We start from the raw sequence: 17850 nt of genomic DNA, 5'->3' as shown, positions 1-17850 counted from the left end.
TATTCACTACAAACTCTGTCACTCCATCAAAGACAATTAAATTTTACTTATACGTATTTTCCATAATATCTCGTATCTTGTATCATCTGAACTTAGTTTCTTTCGTTTCCTCCAATGAAAGGTTGAAAAGTAAGAAATAAGCTTTTCTTCCATTCTTTTCCGTTTGTTCAGATAGATGGCATAGACAGAAACCAAGAAACAATTAACTAATGTTTATTCGCAGTTACTTTTTTCTCTATAAAGGCAACGATATGGCATCAGATTCTGGCATTATCGATAACTATTTAGAAAGGGAAATTACACTGAAATTCTATACTACAGTATTCTTATTGATATACGGAATATTTTCCAATAAAGAAAAAAAAATTTTTTAATTTTGGCACTTAACAGTGTTTTTTACAAGAACTCTTATCATACAGAATTATCATACAGAGGAGAGGTGTTATGAAAAGGACAGGTTTTGAATGATTTAGGAAATAATTAGCATTTAACAAAATTTCTTGCATTACCAGCGACAGATACAAAAAAGATACATACATTCAACTTTTCGCGAGAAATGGGCATTAATAATTGTATTATGTACGATGACATCTAAAATGTGAATGTTATAGCTCGGACTACATCGTAGAATGGATAAAAAAGACGATGTAATAAAAGTCCACGTGAAGAAAGGAAGAATTTATGACAAAGGATTTCCTCAATGATCGGATAAAGATAGATCGTTCTATTCCTCCATCAAACACGACATCCGCAAAGTGTCCAACTCTCAAGCTATTAAGAAGTTCCATTATTCAGTTGATATTTCTTAAAAAAGAATTCTCGTTTCCGTCCATTCAGGTAGCTCTTTCACCTTCGTTTTTTCGAGTATGATAGAGAAACCAGGCCTTTTAGTATAAGCGATGGCATACATCCTCCCCGTTCCACCGGTCCTCTTTGCACCTTTTTTTCCCGGCAACAGCACGGTGTCGGAAGCCGCGGCCATCAGAAATTATTTCGTGGAAGAAAAGAAAAAGAGGAGCATGCGAATCAGTCGGCGGCCTTGGAGATGCTCCTCCAAAAATAGTGAGCCGGCCTAACAGCTTCTCTCGTCTGTTTCTTCTTCTCGGTTCGCCGCGTTTCTTCCGCGTTTCTTCCTATCCCCTTCGAAGACTGTGTTAATTGTTTCTCATATGCCACGTTCTTCGCGTTTCTTTTCGTCTTTGTCATATTTTTATATCTTTTATCAAAGACGTAAATCGTCGAATTCGAAAATTTGAATTTTCAACTGTTTTCCAATTATTCGCCGAGTTTAATTTTCAGATTAATTTTAAATTATCTGCGATGCAAATTAAACTTAAAACTGATTTTTAAGGAATTTTTGTCATGTGCATGGTTGAAAATTTAATTTATATGATATTAGTCTCGCAGAAGCTTCTACGAAATAAATTGGAATACGCGAGTTCCATTTGTAAATGTGTCGATGAAATACGATGAACACACAGTGATAAATAAATAAATTAAAGTTTAAGAGGAAATTTCCAAACTCCACGGCTCTATAAAGGGTTAAAAGATTATTTTTACGCAATTGTGAATGTAGCCTTGGATCGGCGAGGTTGGAGTAACAATGGTCGATCAGTGGCATGCCAGAAATTCCACAAGAAGTCAACGTTTCTTTTAGAAGAGAACAACCTGGCATAAAATAAAGAATTTCATCTCGATTCTACATTTCTGATCTAAATTTGTAGATCAAATACTCCACTTCTTCCTCCGATATTCCAAATATGAAAACACATAAAAGATATAAAATAATCAAATTCTTAGTTTTTCTAGTAGAAACAATTTTCGTATTTTTTTTCCAAAGGCGAAATATACACGGTAAGGATAAAAATGAACGCCAGATTCGTCGTAGATCGTTAATATTTGTATCGACATGGTTAGAGGCCCCATGCAGGCAAAACCAACGAACAGAACGGTTTTTCTATTTTTCTTCTCTTTTTTCCAATGGCTGAGTGTGCGGTTCAAACGCGACAAAACCGCATTCAATGATTATTATCATGGTACACCGACTGTCGACGAGGTCGTGCCGCCACCACAGTCTGATAGATTTCAACGAACGAAGATTTTAATATTCATATTCAGCTGTCGTTCCCTCCCGCTTGTATCAACGATCTTTGAATTATGTCCGTGATTGTCGCAGATTGTAATTCCAATGACTGTGAATTACCCGGCGATTATCTATAAAGTATAATCGCGGCGTTCCAACGAATTCGCGAAGTGGAAAAATATCGAAGGATTTTTGAAAACACAGAAAGATTGCTTCGTCAGTGTTGCTTTAAGATTTTTAAGATTTGACATGATCCTTTTAGATGCGACGATATTCGAATGAGAAGTCATGCGCTGACACTATGATCTGGTTATAGAAATTTGGAAAATTGTACAAAATAGAGTCGATCAAAGTTTTCTAAGTTTAAGTCAAAGTTGATTAAAGTTTCCAGTGGATCAATTGTCAGGAGGAAATTCGAACTTCTATATTGTTTATCATTTGCGTAAGATAGATTAAGGTTACAAGTTTAGAATCATTGTATATCCCTAAGGAAGCTTAGAACAGAGACAGATTAACAATCTTATATAATGTCTCGTTTTTCCCAATTCTTTTTTGCATTGACGATCTCCTACCACTTTAAACTCAACTTATACCAGACGATGCATGAGCATAAGTCTCGGCCTTCGAAAATAAGCTCATATGTACAAACGACAGAAGATTATTGCTACCTGTAATAAAAATTCGCATCGGTGACTTTGATCGTGGTTATTTTCAATATTTAACATAAAAATACCAAGTATCTTTATTTAAATTAATCTTATGCATATGTTTTCTTTAAAATCTACTTTATATTTTCCATTTTACGATATTCTTTGCACTGCCGCTATAGTCAGCGGATTACAGTGATAGTGAACTATAATGTGACGCTATAGATTACCAAAAGTTGATCAAATTTTCAACATTTGTAGCATTACACATCTATAAAGTTACTATGAATAATGATCAGCTGGTCATTTCGATGATTCTAATGCTCCAGCGTTAAACGCCTAATAACTGTACGAAGTGCACCGAGTTTCTCCGTGCACGCGAGCTAAACAACTAAACAACGACAGCTCGCAATTTGGTTCAAGGCTGTCGGTCGTCGCCAGTTCTGCGGAACTAATCTCGCGTTGCGTGGCGGCTAGAACACGAGCAACAGCCGGCTAAACGGGAAGAAGAGAGGGAGAGTCGTGACGAACGAAGGTGAAGAAGAGCAACGAGACGGCGAAACACGAGAAGAAACCAAATGGAAGAATGGCAGAGAGCGATGGCTACGAGGAAAGCTGAGAGATCCAGGAGAATCTAATCATCCTGATGAAAACGAGGCTAAAAGCATTTAAAGAAGATAGGAGAACAAGTTGTTTTTGATTTGGCTATTAATTATTCATTTAGGAACCATCAAAAGAGAAATTTTGTATGGAATATCGAATGCTTCAAACAGAAACAGTAAATAAATATTGCTATAATATTCCCACTAATGCGAATGTAAATATCGTGCATACTTATAATCGTATAAAACTTTAGTCGCCAATAATCCTAGAAGATGGATGTGATTCAAAATAAGTGAAGTAGTAAATTAATAAAATAAATATTGCTACAAATCTTCCGACGATAAAATACGACATAACAATCCCTGCTGATCTACGACACATAAAAGTTTCCGAATTTAGAATTAAGAATAAGAAATTTAGAATTAAAATGTTTAGTTTGGAAAAAGTACAATGTATCGAGATTCTTTTTCGAAGACAATTTAAAAATCAATAATCGAATATAGCTACAAATTCTTCAACAACAAAGTACCATAATTCGTATAAATCTACAAGGAATAAGGTCCAATGGTCTTCGAATCTCGAGCGAAAATTAGAAATTTCGAATTTCATTTTCACAGATTGTAGAAAAGTCCAAGATATCGGAAGAAAAGCTTTTCCGAAGGCAGTTCGAAGATCAATAACCAGATAACAAAATATTCAACGATCAATTAACGATAAAGCGTTAGCGCTTGACCAGCCAGAGCCGAATCCAGATTTAGAATGAACTAAACATTAATGTAGAAACTGGGGACGTTTACGCTGATCCTGAAAGGGAATTTGCGAGCGGGAATGCAAAATGAACGCGTTTGTCGAATCGAGTTGACCGAGTTCCTGTTCGGGGCGGCTACGTAACAAAAGCGGAAATACCGTAAAGGCCAATTGTCGCGAAGACAGAGAAAGAAGCTGGCTCTGAATCTGACCAGAAACGATTTCTGTTAACGGTAGAACCAGTTCTCTGCTCTACTCCTTCGTTATACCGAGAGCGTGCCTCTAATTACTATGTTCCCTGTCTTCTCTCCTCTCGTCTCCTCTCCTGCACGGTTCTCCGTCATCCCGATTCCCCTGCAAGATACTCCTTTACGTAATCGACAACACGCGAGCGTTTTACCTGACTCAAGTACGGAATGAGTCATGTGTATACGCCCCAGGAGGCGGTAAAAAAATGAAGAAGAAAAAAAGAAGGAGAGGAGAATGAAACGATTCGTCGTTGTCTTTGAGGTAATAAAGATCAGTAGAAACGTGGTGACGCGTAGAATGAAGTCAGGCCATGTTAAAAAAAAAGAATGCTTTCTTTATTAATTCGTTGGTTAGTAGTAATAATAAATGACTGACAATTTCGTTATTGGATTTAAAGGTCTCGGGAGGCGGTAAAAAATAAGAAAAAAAAAGAAGAAGAAGAGATTGAAACGATTCTTCGCTGTCTTTGAGGTAATAAAGATCGGTAGAAATATCGTGACGCGTAGAATGAAGCCTGACCATCTTGAAAGAAAGGTTTCTTTATGAATTAATCGATTAATAGTAATAATAAACAATCGAAAATTTATTATTGGGTTCAGAGGTTGGTTACTTTATTTTAGGATGTCTAATTTCATCTTTTTTATCTACTTTTTATGTAATAAAGATTATTAATGGAATATTAATACAGAAGACAGAACATACGGGAAAACTAAATGTGTTAAGCGTAGAATTTTTGTATGTATATTAATTTTTGTATATAAAATCTACCGTTACATCGATGTGAAATTTACGTGAATTGTTATGAAAATTCTTTTCCAGAATTTCGCGGCATTTACTCTTATTTAATAAAAATACAACACAAACGTCAAATTCGAAACGTAAATAGTCAACGGGTTGTGCACCAAGATTAATGATTCTTTCTCGCGCACAAAAAAAAAAAAATTAATCTTGTAACCGAAAATTCTAAAAATTTTCCCTCCACATTAATCAGTGTCATTTTAATCTTGAAACTGCAAAAACAACTCGCGTCATTTCTTTCTATTTTCGCAATAACATTCTACAGAAATTTGCGTGAAATCGCGAGCACCGTTTCTAATTGAACGCGGTAGCAGGCGGTGAAATTAACTTGATAGGCAATAACTCGCGAAACCGAATAAAATATCCATTAAGTCTCACGCAGTTGCGTTCGCGTATAGCCAACCATTGTCCGTCCATGGAAAATCCAGCGAGATTCCAGATAAACGCCGGTGAAAGGGAATTGAAAACACTTTTATTAACGAACAACGATGATTTCCGCTCTTTTAGCGGCTTATCTTTGTTACATATCAATTAACCGCCACGGTTTCTTGTTATAACTTAATTGCATTCACGGCATAGACGGCCCAACAACGTTACACTTTCATAATCTTGATACTTTGATTCAATTTGCCGTGTCACTCGCGTGTTTCAATGAAAATTGCACTTTTCAGCCACGAGACCATAGAACATAATTTACGTACATATAGTTAAGTTAAGATCTTACATTTTATATAAAATGTAAATTAAGATACTAGAAATTATAGAATAAATAACATTGGAATAAATAGAAGGATAATAATTACAATTTGCGGTATTTTATATAGCTTTTATATCTTTGTAGCGTACAAAATATTTGTAACTTGTTGTCTATATGTATTATACATGTATGACGTGCATATAATGGAGAACGAGAATGGAGAGGATAAGGGAAAACGGACAGTATGTTGTCAGACATATTCTGAAGTATTCTAACACAATCCTATTACTAAGTCCTATTACTAAATTGTTTAAAGAATTTTTTTAATAAAAGTAATTTAATTTGTATATCCATTAATATCGTAAAATTGTTCAAATATGTATGCGTATAACAGTAATCGTATTTCTGCTGATCTAATCGTAATATTACTTTTTATGAAAATATGTTGAAAAAAATATGGAATAGGAATAATTGACAACAATGATGGCGTGCCACTGTTGGCAAGTGAATAAACAACCGTATTTGTTTGGAAATGATTTCCTGTAGCCTTGGTACACCGATACTCGGCTATTTCGGACGATAGATCGAATACGAAGTGAAACTAAAATCCGTGATCAAGGCCTAGCTCGTGATCAAGTTTATAAATTCAACCCCGAGCCGCTTGTAGAACAACTGAATCCTAGTTCGATTCTAGATGGCTATGATATGCTATGTATATTAAATTCTATCAACTTAGTACAAGATCTAAAGCAACTAGAGCAACAGAAATAATTGATTTTATATCGGCTTAGAAGATCTAAACTATACTAGACCTAAACGATGTAAAATATAGTACGAGGAAACAAATATGATTGTTGAAAATAAATTAGACATGAAAAATAAATCAATGTAGAATAATTTCGATATAAAGAATATTCACAGACTAAATTTATAGCAACATTCCATACATTTTACAGCTTATAACTTGATCGGTATCTCCTATTTTTTGTTAATTTCAATATATCGAAAAGGGCTTTTTAAAAAAGTAACATATCATTCTAAAAAGTGTCACAAAAGATTCAAAGTACTTTTAATTTTATACCAGAACTAAAGCTAAACCTAACGTAAAACTAACTATATAAATGCAAATTACGTGGCAGAAAGTAAACAATTCGAAGAAAAGCACCATTTAATGTTCATTAATAAAATGGCGAGATAGAAAAAAAAGAAAAATAAAAAACGTATAACAAATAACAATAAAAAGATTCAACATGTGGTTTGGTTTAGGGTTAGATTTAGTTTTAATGGACGAATTGCAAAATGAAACCGGCAGAATTTAAATGCGCTTTAAATCGAAGTTAGGTTTAGATAGTTTTAAAGTAGAATTATTAAATATAATTATTTGCGACATTTTTTTTTTTTTTTTTTGGTGATATCTTACTTATTTAAATAGCCCTTTTCATATTGAAGTTTGAAAAAGACCGGAAATACTGACCAAATTGTAGAGTATTGACTTTTACAGTAACATTCTATGCAAATTTTCCACTATAAGAAAGTTTCTAATTCTCGCAGACCAGAATTTTCACACAATTATTTTTTCTAAATCGTCCTCTGATGAATTTACTTTTTTTCCAAAATGTTATCGTATGTTGCTGATAATGGAAATATTCTCAAATGCCAATGTCAATACAAAATTTACACTCGGATAACTACTACCTTTTTTGTTCGACTGTATGTAAAATTGAAGACCAAGAAGGAAATCGACTGAATTTGAGCGAAGAAAGAATCTCTGACTTATGATCTGTAAATCTCGCGCAGTTGTCTGTGTGCCGATAATTTATGTTTGCGGTAAGCCGCTGTCTTCCTCTTTGACAAACTATCTGCAAACCACGTTATCTTAAAAATCTATTAACCTCGCCGCTCGATAATTGCATTTGCACTGACTGCCCGGCGAGTGGATACAGTTTTACAATCGAAATTCTACAAACACCTATTTCCATTAAATATATTAGACACTTGCGGTCAACCGTTCAGCGTTTACGTAATACATTACCATAAATACGGGACTTCCATTCAATTTAAACATTTGTGGGATAAATTTATTTTCTACAACGTTTTGTTGCATCTCTTATCGTTGTTTATCTCAGAGATTTCCTTATTTGAAATTTTTCTTTATTTAAATTGTGACTTATAAACCTCAAAATTCAAGGATTCAAAAACACGACAGATTCAAACTTCGGAAATTCAAAGATTCAAAGATGCGGAGACTCGAAGAATCAGAGATTCAAAGGTTTAAAGATACGATGTTTCAAAGATTCAACGCTACAAAGATTCAGTGCTTCAAAGTTTCAACGCTTCAAAGTTTTAATACTGCAGGGATTTGATGCTTCAAAAATTCAGTGCTTCAACGATCCAGTGTTTCAAAGGTTTGATGCTTCAAGGATTTAATGCTTCACAGATTCAGTGCTTCATAGATTCAGTGCTTCAAATCAATGATTCAAAACCTCGGAGCTTTAAAGATTCTGCGCTTCAAAGATTCAGTTTTTCAAAGTTTCGAAGATTCAAAAATTCAGATATCTGAATTCGGAAAATTCGGAAAAGTCAGAAAAATTGTTATATTCCGCCAGCACTCAAATTCTACTTCGAACCTTCAAAAACTCACTAAAACGCAGCGCGGTATTTCGCGCCAACTTTATTACTTACGCTCTTAATTAAGAGTTTAATTTAATCTTAATTAAAAGGATTTAAGATTACCATACGTTACTAAACATAAACTTGTGGAAACTAGGAAAGCAAGTCGAACAGAAAAACCACAGCTATAATCAGGGAAAGAAAAAAATAAGAAAAGATGATAATGAAAAAAGCTTTCGTTGGTTGTGCGTTTAACGGTCGGAAAATAGAAAAATCGACGTAAAAAAATTTTACTATTCGAAAATTCGCGGGATATAGTACACGACAATGACTTACGTAATATCGATGAAAAAGCTCGCGAAGACGAGGAGGGAAAAACAAAGATCTTTCATGATCCTCGAAGTGCCGGAAGTAGGCGCACGACTGCGTGTGTGTTCCTTAAAATGCTTTCTCTTTTCGAGTACGCTCTAATTAGTGCAGTCTTCTCTAATTACTGACACTGCTTACTGCTCGAAGTGATTGCACACGGGAAAGAGGAAACCGATTACCAAGTCGAGACCGTCTGTTTGGAGTTATATTTACGCGTCGATGTTACGTGTGTTAAGAGGAAACCACGTGGAAATTCGATGAAAGCTACAAGAAGCGAAAAATAGAATTGTATATAGAAATGAATGAGAACTTTCGAAATAATAAATGTTAAATTAATACTGAAACACGGTTGCACGTGAAATTGTCAAATTATTAACAAGATTTTCGACGTTCAAGATTTTATCGAAAATAATATCTATTAAGAGGAAGTGATTTATTAAGTGAAAATTCAATGAAAAATTTAATGAAGACATAAAATAAAAACATTCGAAAATGAATGATGAAATTATTTTATCGAGAATAATAGTTATTAGTCTGTCTTTTTATCGCTGGCCCAGTTTGGCGATTTAAATGGATATTTGAGATCATAGAATTTTCTATTTCTTAATCTGTCTTGTATTACTGGAAGTTAAATTAGAAACGAAGAATCTTATAAGCTTCGAGTTAATCAATATTTGAACAACTGAAATGAGGAAGATTGTTCACAAATATTTTTTGTGCTAAATTAAAAAATTGTACAAGAGGAATTAGTCAAAGTTTCATTGGTAATAATGTCGCCTCGCATATTTTCAGCAAGATACGCGTACATATTTATCGTGAAACTATGTCAGCGAGAAGCAAGAAACAATTCTAGCATGTTATATATTTCAACGAGTTTTCGACGCGAATGCTATCTCTGCTTTTTAGTGACCTTATTGCTAATATCGTTTAGATTAGGCTAGGTTTGAGTTCAGTTTAGTTTAGGTATATCGCGAACGTGTGTTAGTTAATACAATAATGTTTGGTGACTAGAAAAGATAAAAACTTCTTTCTTGTCCAATTTCTGCTTATTGCTACCATTTTTATGGATTTCTATTTAGATTTAAAGTATTTCCAAATTTACGATCTATAACAGCAAACAAATAGAAGTCGAAAATGAAATACTAGATTTTATGTTCTATTTAACCATTAATTTTAATTGGAATATATATTATAATTTATAATTTAAAAATAATAGAAGAAAAAGACAAATCGATTTTCCTTGGATTTGTTTCAATTACATTAAATGTACCTAGGATATAATTTTCTTCTGATAGAAGAGAGCATTAAAGAGCAGCATAACGAATAACATAGAACAGAACATAATTAATAATCGGCAATAAGATAGCGTTTAACAACGGGACCACAAATGCTCTATTATACAAACCGTACAATTCTTTGATATGCATCTATCCATGGTGAAACCTCGCGAAAGACTATTTTTCTTGATCAATCAGTGTTTCCGGTTTAGACGAATCGCTACCTTTTTTGTCTTCCAATGAAAACTGCTCAGCGAAATTTACTCCCTATTTACAACGAAAATAAATAAATACTTCGGGTTACAAAACTATGGCATTACTTTCTTATAAACCTTCTAATAATAGTTTTTCCTTTACTTTCTACGCTAATGAACGACCATCGTTAATTTTACGATAAACTAATGTTAGTAAGCGAAACTGTGAGGGTCGACATTAAAAGAAATAGGGTAAAGCGAGAACAATAAACATAGGGAAATCCGTGTCTGCCTTGTCTGCAATACAGCGATTGTAAGTTACGAGCTCGTGCATAACGGGTTGAAACGCAACGAGCCACGAAGACGTCCTTGGCCGCTCCTCTGATAGCCTCCAGACCTCCTGGGAATCGTTTCCTATCGCCTCGATGCACACGACTATGCAGCGAACCACATAGGAACGTTCCCGAGACCCTATCCCGCGGGAACCATAGAGTCACTATGAAACTTCAGGGATAGAAAGTGAAGAGCATCGGTTTCTCTTTTTAACATCTTATAATTGGAATTTTGTTCAAGACTGTGATTAATTGTCGTTTCCTCCAGTGCAATTCGAAAGCTAGAAACTGACAACTGTTATAGGTTGATTGATATCAGAATCCTATTGCGCAGGAACTATAGTTGCTTCGAGAATTTAGGGATAGGAAGTAAAAAACAGCATTTTTTTTTCTTTAAAGTTCTATAATCGGGATTTTTTCGAAGACCATGATTGATCGTAGCTTCTTTTAATGTAATTTGGAAACTAAGAATTGATAAATGCTATAGATTGGTTGATCCTGGGACTCTATTCGATGGAAGCATAGAGTTACTTTGGAAAATCACGAATTGAAAGGCGTAACTACGACCGTTTCCTTTTCAGTGTTTAACAATTGCAGTTTCGTTTAACATTATGATTGATTGAAGTCCCTATTAGTGCAATTTGAAAGCTAGAATGATTGTTGATAAATGTTGATTGCTTGATGTCGAAATTTTGGTTGGCTCAGGTTGAGAATAAATGTAATGTTAGGATTTCAAACGCAGTTTTATTTCATTACTTCTGTACTTTGATACCACGTGTAAGAATAAATAATCAGTATTTAGAAATGCAATCACTGGTAGTAGTGCAACTTTTATATCATTTTTACGATCTTTCTGATACAAAGGTAATTGTAAACGCTATCAGAAAATATAACAAGAAGGTGCGGTAAGAAGTACGGTAGGAAATGGATACCTTTAAAAAAAAAAAAACCGACCACCAGAAAGGTGTCATTATAAAATGGTGATCTTTACAAATGAAAAATGCCAGAAGAAATACTTCAATGCTTTTTAGAAATTAGTCCCATGCAAAATTGGCTACAAGTCGTTCACTAGGAAATGCGTCAGAAGAAGCAAATATTCTTCATACGGAAACCATTAAAAGTTTAAACAAGATTACCAGTTTTGAACGCAGCAAGAACCGCCGTCTTTTGCCTTTAACATCTTACTTGATTAGAAGGAAACGTAGAAAGTATTTGAAATTACTGATAAATAATAAATAATTCGTAATTAGTGGAACACGAGTGCTTTCTAAACCACAGATAAAATCGGTTCAAGATCGTCAAAGGTACTAACAGGTTGAATGCAGAAAAGTGACTCGGTAGCTCGTCAATCACTTGCGGAAGGAGACTGTCAAGGAGAAGCGGCCTGTTCCTCGAGGATGGTTTTTTTTTAGCCGAGTCTCTCGCACCGTAAACCTGTCTACGTGAAATAATTCACGCCTGGTCGCGCCTGTCCACGGTTATCTTTCCCTTTCGTTATCTTGTACAGCGCTCGCTCGCGGTCGACTAGAAATTATTCGCGAAGAAACGACCGCAGCCAATGCACTCTCATATAGTATACACATAGTATACATCGTATACTCGACATTTCATAAAAGATGATAAAATAGAAATAAGATTCGAAATTGTTAATTAGATAGGATTTTCATCGTGGTTTTGTAATTTCTGAACATTCCTTCTATACTTGGCGTCTCGTCACGTTGCATTAGCGATACTTCGAGGAATACTCGTGTGACGAGTGATAATGTTTACAGAACGATTTGGTTATTCATGGTGGTTATTTATTCAAATATATGAAACATTTACTTTCTATAATATTACGTACTCCATAATTAAATATTTAAGTATTCAGAGAGTCAAAAATCTGAAAGTTCTAAGAACAAAACACTCAAAGATTGAAGGATCCAAAGACTCGAAGATCTGAAAATGTAAAGACTGTGAGATTACAAAATTCAGACTCAAAGTTCCAAGGACCTAAAGATCAAAATTTGTCTGAAAATCGTGTCTATCAAGTATGCAACTGGATGTACAATACGTGAGCTACGCACATGCGAAATTGATCGACTCGACTTTTAACATATACTGAACATTAATCGTCCATCGCGGTACTAAAATTGCGAATTCTTTAAAAAGTGGAATAGGTCAGTTTGAGATTTCAATATCTCGGATCAAAATATCTCTCTGTCTAAAATCTTTTCTATTTTCCATAGAATGATCATACTCGATTCGCTGAATTGCCGTCTCCGGTTCTTCGGAATTTTAATTTCCGTTTCTTTTCGAAAACCACCCGGTTAGACAGAAATAATAAACGCGCTATAAAACCGGGCGATTCGAGTTTCTCTCAGTGTCTCGAATATGGGAAGGGATAAAGACAAGAAGGGGAACAGGACAGAGAAGGAGAAAGAATTTGGTAAGAACGAAAACTTTCCCTTGCGAGTACGGAGAAGGGGACACGCATTTCCTGATACACCGAAAGAGTACACGTTCACGATCCACGCGGAAACGAGAACAAATAGCGGTACGAATGAAACAGAACCGAGTTGTTCAAATACGATTGAGAATACGTGTATTATTCGTGACTGAGAACGAGCAAAATGTTCGTGACTTTCTCATAATCGATCGGTTGCTTATTACTGGTATCAATACTAGGAAACTACAAATTATAGATGATATTAACATCACATTATTGACATTTTGTTATTAGTGTAATCAGAATTGCTGATATTTTATTTTTCATAGAAATTTTAATTTAGAAAAATGTTTTTACTGCAGTGTATATTTTATTGTATAATTGTTTGTGAAGTATGTTGATAAAGGCCTGTTTATCCTGTATTACATACTTTTTCATATAGCATTCATTTTCATCTTCTTTCATTCCTTCTTCATTTAAATCTACAATGCGCGCGGTATTTTGAATATTCCAATGTAATTTAGATGTGATCTATTATTAATGCTAACTTAATAGTTTAATAAAGATATGTATTTTTTACTAGATCTGCGTAGGAGATACATATCTTTTCATTATATATTTATTTACATTTTAATTTAATTCCATATTAGAGATATTTTTCTCTTTTCGATTTACGTCAAAATACCAGGCGGCAGTATAAACATTTAACAGATAAAAGCGAGTAATGGATGTTAACATGGAGTTAATTTAGCGGAGGAATCGACCGGTCCGACCAAAGCTTACGAAGGCAAGATTTTTTATTTTTGCGCGAAGCTTCTTAACCGCTGTACGAAACGGAATTTCCTCAATAAATTTTGAAACGACAGAAGGAGAAGAAAGCGTGTTTCGCTGAATATTTAAATAGAAAGCGATAAAACTCGATTGCCGGCAAGCCAAAAGTTGGGATAACGAAAGCGAGAACGAAACGATATTTCCAGAATTTCTAACGCCGATGAAAAATCGACTTTCTCGAAATAAAAACACGATTAATTTCCTCGATAATTAGTCTGCAATATACTCGCTTTCCCCGTCTGCTCCCTTATCGATAACAATTTCTCTTTGATAAAGATAATCGAAAGAAACAAGATACGTTTCTCCTTGGACACACAGCGAGTTTTAAGAAACGGTTCAGGAGATACTTTTATATTTGTTTCTACGATAAATACCAGATCGTTGCTTTCTGAAACAACACTATTAGTTATACTGTTTACTACCTTCCAATCTCTCTTCATTTTCTTTGCTCTTATTTCATAGACGCTATGTGTAAGTTACACTAGGTTTTAGTAAATTAGATTGGTTTCTTCCTTTTGTTCTAACTTCAGATTCTTTTAAAATAGAAAGCAGAATAGACAAAATAAGATAATTTAGAACAGGATAGAATGGGAAGTATATTTAGTAGTACAGTACAATATTTTCTGTATGATTCGACGAAAAATTACGTTTCACTTTTGCCTTACTGTTTCACAGCAATTCTTCTAAAAATACAGCAAGTAAGATAAGTAGTAAAAGTTAGTATGGAATGGTGTAGAGTTGAAAAAAATACATAATAAAGTGCCGGCATTTCTTCACAAGTCGAGATACACGTAGAAGAGATCAATCAATTTTTACTTTCCTTTTCGAATAAGTACGAAGTAAATCTGTTGCAAATATATCATAGTACTTTTACAATCAGAATCTAGTATTCAACATTCTAGAGTCCAGTTATTGTAAAACGATGAACCACGTCCTTTTTTAATCCCTCGTACGCAAATCCCTGATCACATTTCAACCCTTATAACAACTTCTATGGAAATAAATTGATGACAAAACTGGTGGCATTGACAAAATGACATTACCAAAGGTATTTCAAATTTCGAAACTTAAATGGAATTAAATTGGTAACATTAACAACATGAAATTAACAAATGGATTCCAAGTTTCGAAATTTTAATGAAATTAAATTGGTGATATTAACGAAATGGAAATAACGTTAAGTACTTATCAAAATTGAATCAACGAAATTACTTCAAATATTGGAATTTAAATGGAATTAAACTGTCGGCAAAACTGCTGTCATTAACAAAATGGAATTTGTAGCACACCCTGTATACACATATACCGGCAGAGAAATTTCATTCTTTTGGGCTTTTTATTGGGTGTCGACTGGTCGGCGGTCGCTTTCCACGCTTCCTGATAAGCTGGAACAAGCATTTTACGCGTTACGCGCATAGGTTCCAGGCACGCAATAACGAAGTCATTTCCGTGAGAAGAGGAAGGAGGGAAAGGGGTTGCACGGAGTGGGGATGGAAGAAACGAAGGCGGAGGAAAGTGGAAAAAGAGGAAAGAAGAAAGGTCGCCGCCGCGTTTCTTCTCTTCCTGCCACGGACCTCCGCTTCCTTCTTTCTTTCTTTTTCTCCCCCTTCCCCCGCTTTTACCCCCTGTTTCGATTATAACGGAGCATGTGCACGAGTCCCCACCACGTTCCAGACACGGATTTCTCTTTCATTCGCAATCTGATTTCTTGGCGAACTGCGTCGAGTTAATTTGCACTCTCGGTTGATCGACCGAGTTGCGGTTCTTCCTGTATTTGAATTGCGCTCGTTTGTTACTTCGACACGATGACGAGGATGATGAGAATGTTGGATTACGTTGGAGGATTTTGGTAGCGATGTTTGCTGTAAATAGAATTTAGATTTGGTTTGGACGGACTGAGTTGGAACACGTAGACTGATTAAGGGATGATTTGATTAATCGATCAGGCTGCGGATATTTATGCAAGTTCGTATTTTTATGTAGGCGAATAACGGGATGGAAGAGATTTTACCTGGTAAATATCATAGCAGGTGCAAAACTTTGCATATTTTATATACTTGCACATTATAATTTATGTCATATACAGGATGGTTTAAAGATCAGTCCTAATGAGTTTTCAGGCACCTCCGATAGATGGACACTAGAATGTTTCAATCAGTTTTAACTCATTGAAGAACAATATTTCGTCATAATATTATAAATAATGATGGTTTCTTTAAATTTCATAGTATTAAGCGAATTCTTGGAATTTCCTCCCACGATAACTAACAGAAGATTAAATAACAGAATTCGATGATGTGAATTGATCGAAACATGCAAATGGAGTGTTACGTTAGCACAACGTTGTTGCTTAATGAGTTAACGGGGCTTTAATGAGTTAACTAGACTTCTAATCGCCTACAAATTGCGATAAATATTAAGAACTTGAGAAAAGATTTGATATCTTGAAAAAATATCTTGATGAAAAGTCAAGGCCACTGCTACTTTTCAAATGGAACAGTGCATTTTCTTGTGCACCATTCGATGCGTTTCTTTCTCAAGGTATTAAGGTATTTGGATTTGAAGATATCGTTTGGAAGATATTTAAAAAATTTATTTTATTATATAATTTATAAAATTTGATATTGTAAAATTTATCGTACGAAGGACAAGGAAATATAGCGTAATACTTCCTTGTTTTCGCGTTTCCTTTGACTCCGCAAGTTTAAATTTTCCGTAAATGTATAAAAATCCGCAGTCTATTTGTTTAATAACTTATTATAGGATTTGTTTAATAACTATAAAATCGGTTATCCATCGAATAAAATTGCTAACGTTAAATTTCCTCTAGGATATTTAAAGCTGTAAAATACATAAAACGCGTGTAGCAGATGAAATAACTCATGTGAGTACTTAATCTATTTCTACCATTGTAGAATTATTTTTTCATCGTAAAAATTTTATTTTTTCATCTAATTTTCGAAGACAGCCTCATAGAGGATGACAGAAAGGAGTGGATAATAATCATAATTAATATTAATATATTATCCAGATACTTCTAGATGAATAAATTAAGCAGAGATCGACATGGATTAAGCAATACAGAGGATTTACGTTGAATCTCGAGATAATCCGAATGGTTTATCGATTTTTTAAGCTAATTTTATCCTTTAACGGTAGAGTGATGACAATTATAGTATAATGTTTAACGACACTGCGTATTAAATCGGAAATATGACTATTAAATAAATATAGTAAAGCTAGAAAGTCATAAAATGGTCGTTTAAAATACGTGATTACCAACAGCGATTAGAAAGCGACTGATTAATACACAGGATGATTAACGAATCAATCTAATTACCGGCGAACAAGAAATTCTGCTAGGTCAATTATTATTCGAATTGCCTGTCCAACTCAATGTAACATTTGCAATCTCACGTACGAAAAATACAAATAATGAATAACTCCTTTCTTGTGATACTTATTGTAAAACGCGAAGAAAGTGATACTAACACAATAAATTAATGCGCAGCTATCAATTTCCACGTAAAAGCAAAGATGTCGGGTTTCTTTTACGTTATTCCAATACTAATTTTACTAAAATAATTTCTTCTTCTTCGAAAAAGATCGAAAATTAATAAACCATTGTAAAATCCAGAATTTCCTTAACCTCGTAGAACGTTCCTAAAAATAATACATTCTCTTCGAGAAAAGTAAAGGAAGAAATTAGTAAATCGTGAGAGCACAAATTCGAGCAATTCCCTTCTTATAACATTCAAGATATAAAATAATATATTTTTATGATACAAGATAATACGTTTTGCTTGATAAACAAAGAATTAACGATTACCAGACCATGGTAGAATTGCGAAGTTTATGTGCGAAAAAGAGTAATCCTTTCTTCTAAGATTGTTCACGTGTCAAATAAGAAATAAAGAGGATATAATGACGATAACGGTGTTTCCTCGAAGAAACAAGGCACAATACAGCGTCGAGGCCTCGAGTA

At 34.3% G+C, this 17850-nt stretch overlaps 1 protein-coding gene across 8 annotated transcripts in view; it reads right to left on the bottom strand.

The window, feature by feature from the left end:
* Nucleotides 1–17850, bottom strand: part of LOC122574775 (thyrotroph embryonic factor-like) — a 100728-nt gene that overhangs the window by 9306 nt on the left and 73572 nt on the right. The gene's annotated exons all lie outside the window — the stretch shown is intronic.

The sequence above is a fragment of the Bombus pyrosoma genome, linkage group LG14 (genome assembly GCF_014825855.1).
Source record: "Bombus pyrosoma isolate SC7728 linkage group LG14, ASM1482585v1, whole genome shotgun sequence".
Lineage (NCBI taxonomy): Eukaryota > Metazoa > Arthropoda > Insecta > Hymenoptera > Apidae > Bombus > Bombus pyrosoma.
The sequence above is the reverse complement of the archived record's forward strand: the minus strand, read 5'-3'. Positions and strand labels throughout refer to the sequence as shown.